Source organism: Alligator sinensis, unplaced genomic scaffold, assembly GCF_000455745.1.
Source record: "Alligator sinensis unplaced genomic scaffold, ASM45574v1 scaffold1869_1, whole genome shotgun sequence".
NCBI lineage: Eukaryota > Metazoa > Chordata > Crocodylia > Alligatoridae > Alligator > Alligator sinensis.
Genome location: NW_005843484.1, coordinates 44,832 through 60,527, shown reverse-complemented (window position 1 = coordinate 60,527; position 15,696 = coordinate 44,832). Strand labels below are relative to the sequence as shown.

The 15,696-nt window shown below is 43.6% G+C and overlaps 1 long non-coding RNA gene across 1 annotated transcript in view; it reads right to left on the bottom strand.

Annotated features, from left to right (window-relative positions):
* Positions 1–3,959: 3,959 nt before the first annotated feature.
* Positions 3,960–15,696, bottom strand: part of LOC102383768 — a 27,853-nt gene continuing 16,116 nt past the window's right edge. The window contains exons 3-4 of the long non-coding RNA XR_325507.3: positions 8,989–9,103; positions 3,960–5,158 (exon numbers count right to left, since the gene is read on the bottom strand). This is a non-coding gene — a long non-coding RNA (uncharacterized LOC102383768). The remainder of the gene's footprint in view (positions 5,159–8,988; positions 9,104–15,696) is intronic.

Genomic DNA, 15,696 nt, shown 5'->3' with positions numbered 1-15,696 from the left:
CGGCACCTCTGGCCCCCCACCAACCAAATCCACTGCTGGCCTCCTTGTGTCCAGGGGCAGGGCCCCACACAGGCTGATTTGCCCTGGGCCCCGCACCCTGCTCGGGTCATCTCTGCTTAGAGTCATTATTATCTTATCTAGAAACAGTACTGTCTCTTGCTAATGGTGAGGCAGATAAGCTCTAGAACAGGCACCTCTAGTCTGTTCAAAACTATGCTTTCACAACTCTGTTTACAAAGATCCTGAAATGATTTGGCCCATTTTTTTATACTAGAAAGGATAATCTATTTCATGGGGTTGGAAAAACAGGCTTTCTGTACTCTCGATAACTTTCCATGACAAATACTGGTATTAAAACGTTTGAAATAGATCATGGGACACTAAATAGCTGTTACACTTTCATATATGGCTAAACCTCTTAAGATTTTTCCATACTTCGTTACTACAGTTCAGCTAATTCTGCCTTCCTTATTATATTTACAATCAATCTCCTTCTTATATCATCAGAGGAACAAAACACAGAGGCCCCCTAGTGTCCATTCTTTATACTCTCTTCTTTATGTTCACAATCACCTACTATTTCTCCTCAGGGCCCCTGTCTCGGTACACAGGAGGGACCTGACATGAAAGTGAATTAGAGCTGTGGACATGTCACGGTCTTCTAGTAGTCACTGGTGAGTCCATAAATGACCAAGGAAACCAATCCAAATCAATGCATATTTGATTGAAGACATGGCAAATAGTCCTAGAAGGAAGGAGATGAACCTGATAATGCCGGATCACTGCTCTTTTTGTCTCTCTCATCCACAGATGCAGGGTTACACAAAACAACTGAAGCCTTGTATACTGCAGTACCACTGGGAACCATTCAGCGCTCGAGTCGGCCAGGTATTGATGTTAATAATATGACTCTGCAGATTGGCCTTCAAGGCGTCCTTGAATCTATTCTTTTACTCACCTCTAAGGTGGTGACCATCAGTGAGCTGGGAGTATACAGCTTGTTTTGGGAGCTGGTTGTCAGGCATGCTTATGACATGTCATGTGCAACGGAGCTGGTGCTATATAAACATGGCTTCAATGCTGGTGCTGTTCACCTGAACCAGAACTCTGACACTTCTTCTGTCTTACTAGCTGATACAGAAGACATTGCTGATGGTGATGTTCCAAAATTTTCAGTTGTTGCTGATATGTTATCCAAGTTTCAGACCCATAGAACAAGGTAGGGATGTCAACAGCCTGGTAGATGAGAAGTTTGATTTGCATCCTGTCATCATGATCATCAAAGACATGATATCAGAGATGTCCAAAGACAGCAACAGTAGATTTTATCTGGTGTTGAATATCCTTGTTGATGCTTACTTTTGGGGAAAGGTGGCTACCCAGGTGGAGGAAATACTCAACATTATCCAAGGATTGCTCTCTAATTGTAATGTATGGAGGAGCATCTGACTGGTTTGAGGTGGGTTGGTAAAGTATGTGGAGTTTCATAAAGTTGACAGTGGGCACATCTATAAGAGATGCTGTGTCTCTGTAGCTCATTGCTACGGCAACAAAGTGGGCACAAACCATGATACCGACACTACTGCATAGTATCAATGAGCTTAAGCAAGTACTAAATGACTGCACAGTAACAACTGTGCAGTCTGGCACATGTGTAGACATGCTCAATGAGTCCAAGTATTTCATATACTTCACAAAAGTACTCAGGAGTGACCTGGGGCTCTTCAATTGAGCCTCCCACAAGACAGAATCACTAGTATATTGGTCAGTAATGTAGGTGTTGACTATCTAGGATTTGGTGTTAAAGAGGTTCCTGTCCATGAGGTAGTAGATATTGACTCCAGATGGAGTCCGTCATCAGCAAGCTTGCACAATAGCTGTGCTACAGATGAAAAAGAGTGTTGGTGAAATCACACATCCTTGCCTGACTCCATTTCTAATAGTGAAGGGGTCTATTTCAGAGCTCTTCCTTAGGAGAGTTGCGGTCATATCATTATGAAGGACTCTGATAATGATAACACCTTTGCCAGACATCCAAATCTCATCAGGATTTTCCATAGGGCCTCTCTGTTGATTGAATCAAAGGCCTTAGGTCAGTGAAGGCCATGTAAAGATCTCAGTGTTGCTTGAGGCACTTTGCCTGCTGTTGTCTAGCAACACATATCAGACATATTGTACCTATAAGTGGTCTGAAACCATACTGAGACTCTGGTAGAATGTCCTCAGTGAGGAAAGTGAGTCAATAGTGGAGAATGTGAGCAAGGATCTTCCTAGCTATAGACAGGAATGCAATACCACAATAATTGCTGCAATCTGATCTATCTCCTTTCTTAAATATGGTTATGATTTTGGCATCTCTCAAGTACCTGGGAATCTGTTCATGTTTCTGGAATTCCCTGGTGCAGTTGAAGGCAGTACAGACATGCCCCTAGGCTCAGATCTGCACTCACAGCTAGAATGGAGGTCACACTAGGTGCTCTACTATGACCATAAAGTGCTATCAAATGCTAAATAAAGCTTCTCAAATATGGTAACTAAAATGACACGAAACTTTCGGTAATTCTGGCTTTATCTCCCTGTCTCTGCTCCTTGTATAAAGTTGGGAGAATTCTATCACCTCCCTTAACTATGGTGTGGTGGCGCTAAAATCGACTGATGTTTGTAAGGATCTAAGAAACTTTAAGGAGAGCATAATGAAAATGCCAGTGAGGAAATTAATAACTGTAATCAGCAGGAGGGTTGGATAACCTGCACTAAATCATGTGCAGTGTCACAAAAACTGATGAAGATAAGACAAAAATATATCAAGCTGCTGCCCACTAGCTGGGCACTCTCAAACTGTGTGTCAAAAGAAGCAAGTATTCTAAGGATGAAAAAAATAGGATATGGTTAGATAAGAAGAAAGTAATATAAAGCATATGCACATCAGCTGAATTAAGGTTATTCCATTTCCTAACCACTAAGTGCTCAACTTTCCAACTTTAATGACCTTTTAACAGTTTTGAAGGGAATGAGGCATGTGTGCACCTCATTCTCTTGCAAGCAATATGAGGCACATCATGCTTTTCACAGGCAGAATGAAGGGGAAAAGACTGTTTCTTGTAGTAAGCAACTGAGTAGCATCAGCTAGGGACCACTGCTCTGCTCCCTGTGGATTGCTTGCAGAATTTACTTTCATTTTTGCCCAGTAAGCAGCAGAAACTGCTCTTACCATATTTCCTCACATATAATGCACATTTCAATTTCCAGCAGTGGTTAAAAAAAGGTGTGTCTTTTATGTGACAAGATATGGGCCGTACAGTCTTCCATTAATGCAATGGTACATGTGTACTTTTCCATATTGATGTGCTCCCACCTCCTCCCATGAACATATAGTCTCCCCCATTACCCTCCAGTGATGCTTGTGTTTGTGCATAACAAGCATTTGCTGAATTTGAAAGCCTGCAAACAGCTGCATTTTAAGGGTGTTACTATGCTGCAAAAGCAATGATAGTCCAGCAGTCAAGCAGGAAGTCTTTAAGTGAACATTTACACACTAGTCACACCACCCTGTCTCTCTCAAAATTAACTAGAAAATTCATGAGCGTGCTAAATGCCAGTCACAGCAGGTGCAGCTTAAAACTACTCAGTTGGAAAGAAAAGCCTACAGCAAAAAGAATATGAAATATTAGACCATCTTTCTGAGTTTATTCCTAATAAAATATAAAAATCATCATTCAATGAATGCCTGTATTGTCTGGCACACTATATATTATCAACTAAACAAAAAACAACCATGGTAAATCTCCCTAATTTATTCACCCAAAATGGCTAAACACAGTTACTGCTTCAGGTTGGGGCTTCTTAATTTTTTAGGAAGATTCCTGTTCTTCCATTTTTACAGAAGGGCTGACTGAGTTTTTATGGGCCATCTGCCGCATCTTCTTTTCTCATGCAGAGACCCAAGTTTTTTATGTTAATATTTTCTTTATTGCATCATTTGACATCACAACATTTAATATGGTGGGGGGAGACAATTTAATTTGGGCTCCTGGGTTTTTCAAAGCAGGTGCAGGGACTGAGGTTCCCCTACAATTGGAGTTCCTTAGTTTGCATATAAAAAACTTCATTAACTTCACATGGAAGATGGTTCTTAATGCATTTCTAGTGAACACAATATATATCTAGGATATCACCAGTTAAGGCAATATCGATGTCTCAATTCACTTAGTTTATCACACAAACAAAATAGATTGCTAAGCTTACAATAAACTCCCCAGGCCTCCTTTGTCCTGGAAAAAAACCCTACTCATTCATATTACTATTAATTATTTGAATTACAGTAACATTGAAGTGCTCCAACTGGAATTGGAGCTACATTACACTAGCCTCTCTATAAACACCATGTAAGAGGCAGGCACCAAGAAGCTTATGATATAAATAGATAATACAGATTCTGCAGCTGAAAGAAAACAGAGGCACAGATCAATGACTTGCTCAAGGTCACACAGTAGGTCAGTGGCAGAGGAAGAAACATAACACATGTCCTGTCTACCACTCCAGGGCTTGCCTATTACACCTTCCCAGGGCTCTCCAGGATGAGCTCCAGGTGGCGTTTAGTCGGACTATGCAAAGGAGTAGAAGGCAGGGTAGATTTGCACTTTAGTGCCAGGGATTTCCTTCTGCTGTCTCTCTCTGCCCTCTTGATCACCACCTACTCTAAGTGTCCCCCTATACCCCATCCTCACAACACATTTTCCAACAGAGTTGGCATTTTTTAATGCAGGGCAAGAGTTGTAGCCACACATTTTCCATTAAAAGTAATGGAAACAATGTGTTGAAATCTCCTGTACTGACATGAAAGTCTCCACCATGTTGATCAAGGAATAATGTACAGTGTATTTGCATTTAACAGATGAAAAGTGTCCCTGATAATGAATGGGATCCAGTATATAAGAAGATCTACATCTGAAGTAATACCCCATGTGATATTGTAACAGAGGAGCCCACCTCAAGGTCAGTACACTGGTATTCACTCCTCTTTACTGCATCCTGCAGTTGTGGGGGACCATGGAAATGAGGGAGCCGTATGGATGAGGAGACTGCAGACATGAGGCATAGCAGGAACACCCTGGGATGAAACGAACTGGTGAGCATCATCACTGTCCTGGTCTACAGGCTGGAAATCAGAACAAGAAAGTCAGGGATGAGAGGATATGGACCCAAATTATTTTTTATCTTAAACTACAGTAGAGTAAAAAAAAAAAAAAAATAGCAGGGGAGAGGAGAATGTCCCTCTTTTGGTTTAAAAAAAATCTAATTTTAATTTTTTTTCCAACTAGATCTAGTATTCTACAGAACATGAAAATGAGAAGTGGATTCTTATTGTTTAATTGTATCATCATTTCATTCTGGCAACAGGCAACATGGCCATCATGTGCTGGGCTTCAGATGTTATTCTGTGGCTACTCTGTGTGCCAGTTATGCTTGCCAAACCATTAATTGTAATGGACTTGATAGCATGTTCCCCTAACTGATATTTGCCAGTTACCAGCAGGATCCATACGCCTTGTCGTGAAAATGGAACAGAGCATCGTAGCCAGATTTCTCGTTTGTGACTTTAATTCTGATAAAAGGAGTCAGCACCTTAAGCTCGGTGCTGTGGAAACCTGCTCGGTCCTTTTTCAGCTACACCTTTCCTCACATAGATTTTCATCTCACTTGCTTATACATGTTAGATTTTAAGAGGATGTTTCGTACTATGATTGGTCCTAGACGTCATAAACAGTAACTGAGGCATCCTAGTGTATAGCAAGGTAGGTGTGGAAATAACAACAAGAACAACCACCGTAATAATAATAATATAAAACAATATAATAATAATATTAAATATAATCCTTGTACTGAAGATCTTACAATCTAAACATAATGCCAACACACAACAACAAGAGGAGGCAGTAAATATAAGACAGCATGAGAAAGAGAAGGTAAAGCAGGAGCGAAACATTAGCCAAAGAGTTCATCCTCAGCAGCCAAGCTTGGGAAAGACGTGCACATTAGCCAGGTACAGACATTACACTTTTCCCAGTAAAAGTGGTTGGAAACCAGTCTATACCCGTAACAGAACAGAAGTTTGGCACGCGTAGGGCCTTGTTACATAATAATTTTAGGCAGCTTCTGAAACTCTTAAACCCTGGATTGGTTGCACCTTAACACCATTAAGTGGCTTAAAGCACTCGTTATTAATTTTAAAGTTACACCACCTCAGGGAGAGATTATCTCTAATCCACGTAACCCTGTACCTGTTCCACTAAAGTAACCACTCCACATAGCTATTCCACACAAGTCACAGTCTTCTAATAGGATGTACTGGCCCCTCCTGAGTCAGCATGTGTAGGGACGTTGGGGTGCCTCTGCCCTGCTGCTCACCACAGTCTCAGAGCACGCAGCAGCTACAGTGCCTCCCGCTACCACCCAGACTCCCTCACTGCTCCCACCAGGCAGAGAAAGCAGCAGTCTGGGCAGCAGTGGGAGGCACCATGGCTGCTGGGTGCTTCAAGGCTGTGGTGCTTGCTCTGCCCCCTGAGAGCAGCGAGGCAGTCCAAGCATTGGGAGCTACCTGGCTGGTCCAGAGCTACAGTACTTGCTCAGCCCAGCAGAAGCAATGATCTGGTCCTACCCCTGCTCACCAAGCCTCTAGTCGCAAGTCACAGCTGTGCAGGGGAAGGACAGTCAGAGATGGTTTTTTGCCGTAAGGTGTGACTGCTCCACTAAGCTGAACAATGCAAAGCAGATTAACATTTGTTCAGCTTACAGCATAAGGTGTGACAAGGGCCATAGACTGGTTTAAAAATGGTGGAACCCATTTGCCCCCTCCTCCGCTCAACCCAAGGGTGAATGTGTGTTGTGTTTGCTACCAATCTAAACTATGCCTCTTCCAGAAACCTGCGTATTAACTTAGATCAATTCCACTTAAGGCTTTTTGAATTGTGTTCTGACTGCTGTAGTGTTCCCTGGTGTATATGGAATACATAGGGCTAGATGTTCAATTGCTGTAAATTGCTGTAGCTCCATGGAAGCCAAAGCGATATCGATACCCACTAGCTGAGGACCTAGCCTATGATACATGCTCAATGATCTGTTCACCAGCTCCATAAGCTGGCTGGTATTCAAATATACCCAACACTACAAATGTTAGCAATGTGATCTTTGCTCACTGCAAAATCAACACAGCTGACAGAACAGCTTCTAAAAGCTGTGTCCTTAAAAAAAAAAATAAAAAGCACCTTTCTGAAATCACTCCACCAGGAGAATGACACCTGGAGGTTCAGCTAGAGGCCAAACAGATGCAAGTATCATCAGTGAATAGCAGGGCTTGGTTAGATTTTAATCAGGTAAGAGTGGTGCATATTATGCTGAGCTTTGTATTTCAAAAGAGTATATACATTTTATGTGAGGCTCTCTCTTAGAGCTAGATTTTACAGATTTATTTTCACATTTACTGCCAGTTCCTTAATAATTTTCTTTATTCCTAATGAATAGAAATTATTTAGACAACCTGTAACACCTGCATTCCAAAGAAGGCATGTGTTTAGAGGCTATGCAGCTATTTCCACATGTTGATATTGTGAATTCCAGAGTTAATTACAGTAATTCCTATTCAAACAGGCACATCAAGAATAAAGCAAGAGGAGGTTGTTTTCTTGTGAAGTGCCTGAAGTGGTTTGTTTAATTAAACACATAATGAACCAAGATAGTGTTTTATCTTTACTCCATCTGCCTTAATACTACTTATTTGGTGCTAGATTGTGATAGTCAAAGATAAGCTCTACTCCGAGGTACTTATTCAGCGGTGGTAGTGCACATCCTCTGTTGAGTGCAACATTCTTCCATGGGGGCTGGCACCACTTCAAGGTTGTCAGCAAACTCGAACCAAAAGGGGTTGGTCCACTGCGCTTTCTATGATTTTGGGGTGGCAAAGGTACAGTCAGTAGATTCAGGGGCTGCCATTCCTCCTGGCCTCACAGACTATTCAAGCAAGGCGGGCATGCTCAATGTATTCTCCTTTTCCACATAGCGCCACACAAGATAGAGGCAGGCTCTGCCTTTATTGGTCAGAACTAAAAGCAGAGTGCCTTGAACACTGCTAGTTTAGACCAGTGATTCTCAACCAGGGTGATGAGGTATCCTGGGATGCCAACAAATGCTTTGAAGGATGCTGCAAGGTGTGAGGAGATAAGTAAAGTATGCAGAGATTAGCAGATAACCTAAATATCTGAGCCTGCATTTATCTTTGTCCTTGTCTGAATGATCTCCTGCCACCACTGCCCAGGCTAAATTAGCTGATTAGTGGTTCTATGGGGAACAAGTGGGGGTGGTCAGCGTGATCACACTTTGCTGTAAATAGTTTCATAAGCAGGACACCTACACACCCTTTCCACCCCAATAGAAGATGGCAGTCTGGGACTGGTGGAGGCCACAGAGGATGCTCCCTGGTTGGTTCCCCATGACATTATGTTTAATTTTAGTGTGTGACCATTAATCTCTGTGTCGACTGCTATAGTTTTGTAACATTTTGTTGACTCTGGCTGACCGTACCTGAGAGACAGAGAAAGCTGGGAACTAGAGTAAGCTGTTTGGGACGTAGGCACTCTGCCTTGCTACCACAACCTTTGAAGAAGAAAAAACCCCTCTTCTGGGAGCTGAGCAAAAAGAAAGAGCTATCTGAGGTAAGGATGCTACAAATCACTGGGGAAACCAGGGATAGAGAAAAGCCAGGGTCTCGAAGCCAAAGGCTTGCCTACAGGGTCTTTGGAGAGAAGGAGACTAAATGAGACTCCTTCTTAAGGAATCTTGAAGCAGAGCTTCCCCTGAAAAGGCATGACCTATGGCATGTGTTGGGTCTTCCAAACGTTTCCTTTTGGGGGATATTCCATACATATCACTATTGCAAAAACTTTTTATTCACCCTTCTGTTTACATTATATTTTAGGCAATACAAGCACTTACTTCCATTTTCTGGGGCTCAGTTCTACAAAGTGTGAGTAATCGGTGGTGCTGATCCAGCTGAGCACTTAGTCATGCCCCTGGTAGTCCACAGGTTTCAATAGGGCTAGATGTCTGCCTAAAGTTAAATACATGATTAAGCACTTTGCTGCATCAGTGCCAGAGTGGTCAACATCTAATAGACTGAAGTCCTTGTAGACACCTCTTTGGTTTCAAAATGGCTCGATACTCAATAATTAGTCATTTACTATACATTTTGTCCCTATCCATCGCATTGGCTGCAGAGAAGTTTGATCAGTATCTGCTTACTTTGTGTCCCTCTCTCCCATTGCATGTGTCATTCATTATCTTTGTACTCCCTACTAAAGAACAGTAATTTAAAATAAGTTATAAAAAGAAAACATAGTGATAGGCATATAGACAAGCTGATTATGAGCTTTCCTTCAATTCAGTAAAACATTGACAAAGGAAGTGCAGGGAAAGTAATGGTTGATTGATAGGGATAACTCGGGTCCATGCATTCTACATCGTGCAAGGCCCTCATTGTGTTACTGAATTCCCAAGATCTTGGCTAGGTACAGGCAGTCAAAAAGCCTGAGGCTGAATTGATTCAGTCTTTGCAAGTTAGTCTAAAATGCACAGATTAAATTGAAACAGAAGTGAACAAACATTTACCTTTGATACAGGAAATGAAGCAATATGCCTACAGTGGATCAGTCCAGAAGCTGGGGGAGGAGGGGCACTAGAGCACAGCTCTCTGGCTGTGTTCACTTCCTTTTCCTGCTGCTGTTGAGGTTTTTGGAATTTGTAGTCTATAGCTGCAGTCAGCACACAGTAAGTCTGAGAGGGGAAAGGGTGTTTAACCCCCCTCCCTGGCCCCAGACCTCAGCTGGAGCTTTCCTGGTGGGGGGAGGCAATTTCCCCTGCAGACTGGGCTGCATCCCCAGCTGGGCTTGCCCCACTTCTCCACCCATCAGCTAGCCCTCACTGCTCTGGCTAGGGAGCAGAGGTGCAGGGCCAGCCCTGCTCTCTGGAGCAGATTGCAGAGCCCAGCCCAGAGCTGAAAAGCATGCTGGGATGCTGAAGGACTGTGATTCAACCTGAATGAGAAAGGTGGACCAGAAGTTTCATAAATCAGTTTGACCTAAATCAGTTAAGTCTGATATTACATTCAATCAGGTTCATCTTAAACCAGTTTCAGCCATTTTGAAACTGGTTTATGTGCACTGAGTTTCTGTTCTGTTGCAGGTTTAAACCAGTTTTTGATCACTTAAACCGGTTTATATGTAACTTCTGTCCCTAGCCCTAGTGATGAATAATACAACAGCACACAAAACATTTTCCATTGACATTGGCACTAGCATTTGAGGTGCTGAGCACCCACAGCTCCCAGTGACTTCAAAGAGAATGGAGGGCACAAGACCCCTCACAATACTGGGACTTACCAGCTGTTTTATTATAAACAAACCCACTGGAGCAGCTGCAGCTCTCAGACATCAATTACTAATTAAAATATTTACTTCACTTTCCAATCTCCTATTTAACAAGCATCACCAGACCTCAACCCTGTAAAATATTATCACTAGCTACTGCAACAAGCATCAATTAAAATGAAATGTTTTTGCATACACAAAGAACAAGTATCACACTGTAATCTCAGTTTTGAAGGCAGGCTGGCTCTTTCTAAGTGCTGAATGGGTAAAATATTGTTTCTCTTAATTTGCTAAACCACGTATATTATGTTTGTACACAATACAAATTGAGCTTTCCAGCTAAAATGACAGATGAGGAAATTATTGTCCTTCCCTAATCTCCTTCAAAGTTTGTGAATGGCATTCATTAACATTAATGGGAGTAGTATGTAGAGAGAATGCTGCAGTGGTTTGGGGCCTATTCACCTATGTGCCAGACAAGCCCACAGAACAAAGCATACACATTGTGCTGATCTTCTGTACAGGATGGGACTGGCGGAGTTCAGGTTCTTTGCAGTTAATATAAATGATCGCATGGCTAAAGCACAGGACTGAGCTACAGGAGATGGGCAATGAGGCCAGGTACAGACATTACACTTTTACCGGTATACGTAGATGGAAACAGGTCTATACCTATAACAGAATGGAAGTTCGAGACAAAAAACCAGTCCTTACCCACAACAGAACAGAAGTTCAGCACATATATACTGGTTTAAAAATGGTGGAACCCAATTTAAGATTTGTCCCATCCCGTTCTCCCCCTTCCCCCCCCCCCCCCAAATGGAAACGTGTGTTCTGTTCACTACTGATCTAAGCTACATTGCTTACAGAAAACTGAGTAAACTTTGATTGATTCCACCTCAGGCTTTTTGAATGTCTGTACCTAGCCTCAGTTTCTACATCTAATACGTATATTAGGCCATTTACAAGAGCATGTCTACACCTTGCCTCAGCAAAGCACAGCAGAATCATCCACCTCAGTGGAAGCGCAAGATGGTAATGGACTCATCACTAGTGGTCCCCTGAGAAAGCATGCCTTTTAGTACAAGTGATCTCACAGGCACAGGGGCATTCTCTGAGAACTACATACGTGCCCAGGAGTATTGTAACACACCTATATTATATCTATTTCAAGGTTTAGCACACAGGTCTCCCCCTTCCACAGTCTGGAGGTCATATAGAGATGGCCTAACCTCTCTGTTAGCCAGTCTCTCTTCTTTTAAATGGGTGTATAAGCCTTGTATTACTAAGTCCTCAACGGGTTACTATGAATATAAATAATAGTATTATCACCATCCCACTTAACTTATCACAACCAAAATGTGAGGATGTCTTTTAAGTATAATTCAGGCTTTGAAACTCCCCACTCATCCAATTCCCTAATTGAAGGTATTTCATAGTTTCATAGATGTTAGGGTCAGAAGGGACCTATTAGATCCAACCCCCTGCCATGGGCAGGAATGAGTGCTGGGGTCAGATGACCCCAGCCAGGTGTCTGTCCAATCTCCTTTTAAATACCTCCAAGGAAGAGGACAGCACCACCTCCCTTGGAAGCTTATTCCATATTTTGGCAGCCCTCACTGTAAAGAATTTTTTTCTGATGTCCAATCTGAATTTGCTCTCTTCCAGTTTGTGGCCATTATTTCAAGTTACCTCGACTGGCGCCCTGGTAAACATTGTATCCCCTATTTCTTGCTGGCCCCCACGATGAGTTTGTAGGTGGCCATGAGATCAGCTCTCAGCCTCCTCTTGCGGAGTCTGAAGAGGTTCAGGTCTCCCAATTGGTCCACATAGGGTTTTTTCTGTAGGCCTTTAACCAGATGAGTAGTCTTCCCCTGAACCCTCTCCAGGCCATCCACATTCCTCCTGAAGCGCCATTTGTGTCATCTTATTAGGAAAGGTAGATTTATGCTACATACAAATAAAATATACCTGGTTCAGCAAATTAAGATGAGGGTTTGAAAAGGTTGTCTGCATTTAATAAATGTATAAGAAGAGCAACAAAGGAAGATTTATAAACAGTTCAAGAATTCTCCCAACTTTTGCCTGCTAAATCCATTTGTTTATTATGACTTCAATATTGATTGTTGTTGAAAAGGACTGCTAGGCAGACAGATTTGCTTTATCTCCAACTTAAAGCATGGCAGAATTCATTGAAAGTGATGGCTAGAATATTTCTTAGGAATGAGAAATTTACTAGATGGGCATGATCATTCCTACTATAAAATTCATTTCATCCTGCTCGATGCACCACGCATATTTGCCTTAGTGCTGTAAGAACCTGATCAGCAATTCAGTCGTCTTTTGTGATTGGAGCTTTGTACAGTAAAAGCTGCTCTATCCGGCATCTTACAAGCCAGCATGTTCTACTAACCAGCATGCTGGCTTGTAAGATAAAGTGAAACCAGAAGTGCCCACCGCGGCACTTCTGGTTTCTCTGAGCCCCCATGGCCGGGGGCAAAGCAACCTGCGCTACCAAGCCCTCATGGCCCGGGGGCATAACAGGCTGTGTGGGGCTGTGCAGGGCCCGCCTCCCTGTACCACGGGGCCCACAGGGCCCACAGGATGGGCGATGATGTGGTGGGAGGAACGGAGATGCTGCAAGAGGGGTGGAGGGATGCCCCAGACGCGGCGGGAGAAGTGGCGGCTGGGGCCGCTCAATTAACCAGCATATTTTGTTATCCGGCACCCTCCATTCCCAGGGGATGCCGGATAACAGAGCTTTTACTGTAAATGCAAGAGCTCAGTAGTTATAAAACTGCAGAAAAGATTTTTTTATCTCTAGTTGGAAAATTCCTGGAATTATATTAAAGTTTCAGACTTACTTATTGCACATTTTGAAATATATGACATTATAGTTGGATAATAATAAATTCAGCAACACCAGCACTGTTGGCCCCTCAGCCATGTCCTGGATTAAATGAATTTTACACAAGGAAATGCCCTTGTGCCTGAGATCACTAGTACTAGAAGGCATATTGTCCCAGGGGACTGCAGGTGATGATGATTCTACTGCTGTCCTCTTTTCAGGGGCCATTAATTTTATCACTGAAGCCTCCATAGATAGAGGGGATTCACTAATTCATTGAATATCTTGACTCTTTTAGCCATTTATCTTTCTGAATAGCATCTTGCTATTGTCCTTCTGGCCGCTGTGGTGAATTCTTGCCATTGCACCCATCCACCATCCTTCAGAGGACTTTTCACCTCAGAAGTCCTCTGCCAGAAGTTTCTCTGGAAAAAACATGTCATAACCCTGGGTGAACAGGACCACATTTCTTAACATTTTCAACATTTTCTTGCCCTTTTAATGTAGCTTGGTTGTTTATATTTAAGGCACTGTATTAGTTTTCTTTACCAAGACCAATATTCATATAAATTGCATGGACATATTGCCAAACTAATTCACTCTCATTTCGGAGGGAGTTTTTCTAAAAGTACACAGGGCAATGAGTTCTCCAAAAGCTATTGAAATTTAATGAGAGCTGAGTGCATATAGGCACCTTTGAAAACCTTTGCCTTACTTCCCAATTACTTTCTGAAAGGTAGACAGAATTGTTAGCACCATAAATGAATTTGGACTGCCACAACTGAGCAGTGAAGAAGCACTAGAAGGTGGGTTAGCGTGCCTGGAATAGATGCAAGAAATAAGTGTGCGCCTTTTGCAATAAGACAATAATTCAGGGAAGCAATTAAGACAATAACTTATGTCACAGTTTGGTAGCCAGGAAGGCAATTAGTTTATATCAGGCTATTATTAAGCTGTTATTTTTGTAACAAAAAATGCATGTATGTCCTTTTAATTTCTAAACAGTTGAAATAATGCCACCATAAATACAGTTTATTACTATATTTGTATATATTGTCTAGCACACTGATGCATTGACCTTCTACTGAAGCCCTTTAAGTGCAACAAACATAGGATTAACTAGAGTAATAATAACTTAAATATGTTTATCTAAAAATATAAGGCTTCATGGCAGCCAAGGGCAAGAAGTAAGGAGTAAAGCTGGGAGGAAAATGGTTTTCCTGTGCCATGAATGTTTCTTTGGTTTCAAAAATGTTTCAGTTCCATGTCAAAATGAAACCAGACGGAGAGAGAAAGAAAGAATGAATGAGCAAGTGACAGAGTTCTTTGCCTTCCCCAGCCCTGAATAGCTGTTTTTAAGGGTACTCATCTTGCATGTGAGAGACAAGTTTAGGGTCCCTGTTTTGCTTGAGTCAAACCTCAGTCTTCCATAGTCTAGGTAAGTATCCCCCCTTCCCTTCACCGGCACTGGTATGACCCAGCCCATCCCAGCCTGCCCCACACGGCATAGCAGAAGCGGGCCCAGGGCCAGGTTCCTCTCACTGGGGCTGCAGGACATGTCCCATCCCATCCCATCCTGCCCTGAGCAGCATGGGGCTCAGCTGGCTCAGCCCCAGCTTTCCCTCCCTGGTACCAACCCAGTCAGGCCCAACTTGTCCAGAGCAGCATGCAGCTGGAGCCAGCTCAGCCGTGGATTTCCCTCCCTGCTACTGGCCTGGCCCAGCCCAAGCGGCACACAGGGAGACAGCAGCTGGGCTGGCTTCACTGTGTGCCAGGACAGGCCCAGCTGGGTCAGTACCCGGGAGGAGAAGCGGCACCTGAGCCATGCACCTGATGCTGCTAGGCTGGCTGAGCCACGTCCTGCTCACGACCAGCCAGGCTGGGCAGGCACAGGTAAGGGGACAGTGTGGCCGGGCTGGGCTGGCACACGACTTAGCTGCTGCTTCTCCTTGCTGGTACCGACCCATCCAGGCCCATCCCATCCTGAGCAGCATGCAGGGAAGCAGTGTGCCTCTCAGAACGGGACTGGACAGGACAGGCCCATCTGGGTCAGCACCAGGAGAGGAAAGCTACAGCTGAGTCAATTCCAAGCGGCACATGGCTCAGCTGCCACTTCTCCTCGCCAGTGTCTCCTTGCTGGCGCAGCCCAGCCCGACTCCATAGACCCCGGCCAGCCCGTATCCCGCACTCCTACTGCCCCGCTCTGGGCCATACTGGCACTGGCTCCAAGACACTGGCGCAGGCCCTGTGCTCTTGCATGCCTGCTCACTTCCCTCCCACCCCCATCCTCACTTTCCCCACTTTCCTGCCCACCCGCTGGCCACTCTGCACCATATGGCTCCTGGATACATGGCCAGACAGTGGGACTCAGCAAGAGCTGGCCCGGCCTCAAGGACTGGGATGATCACCCGCGGGTCTTCCCTGGGGCCG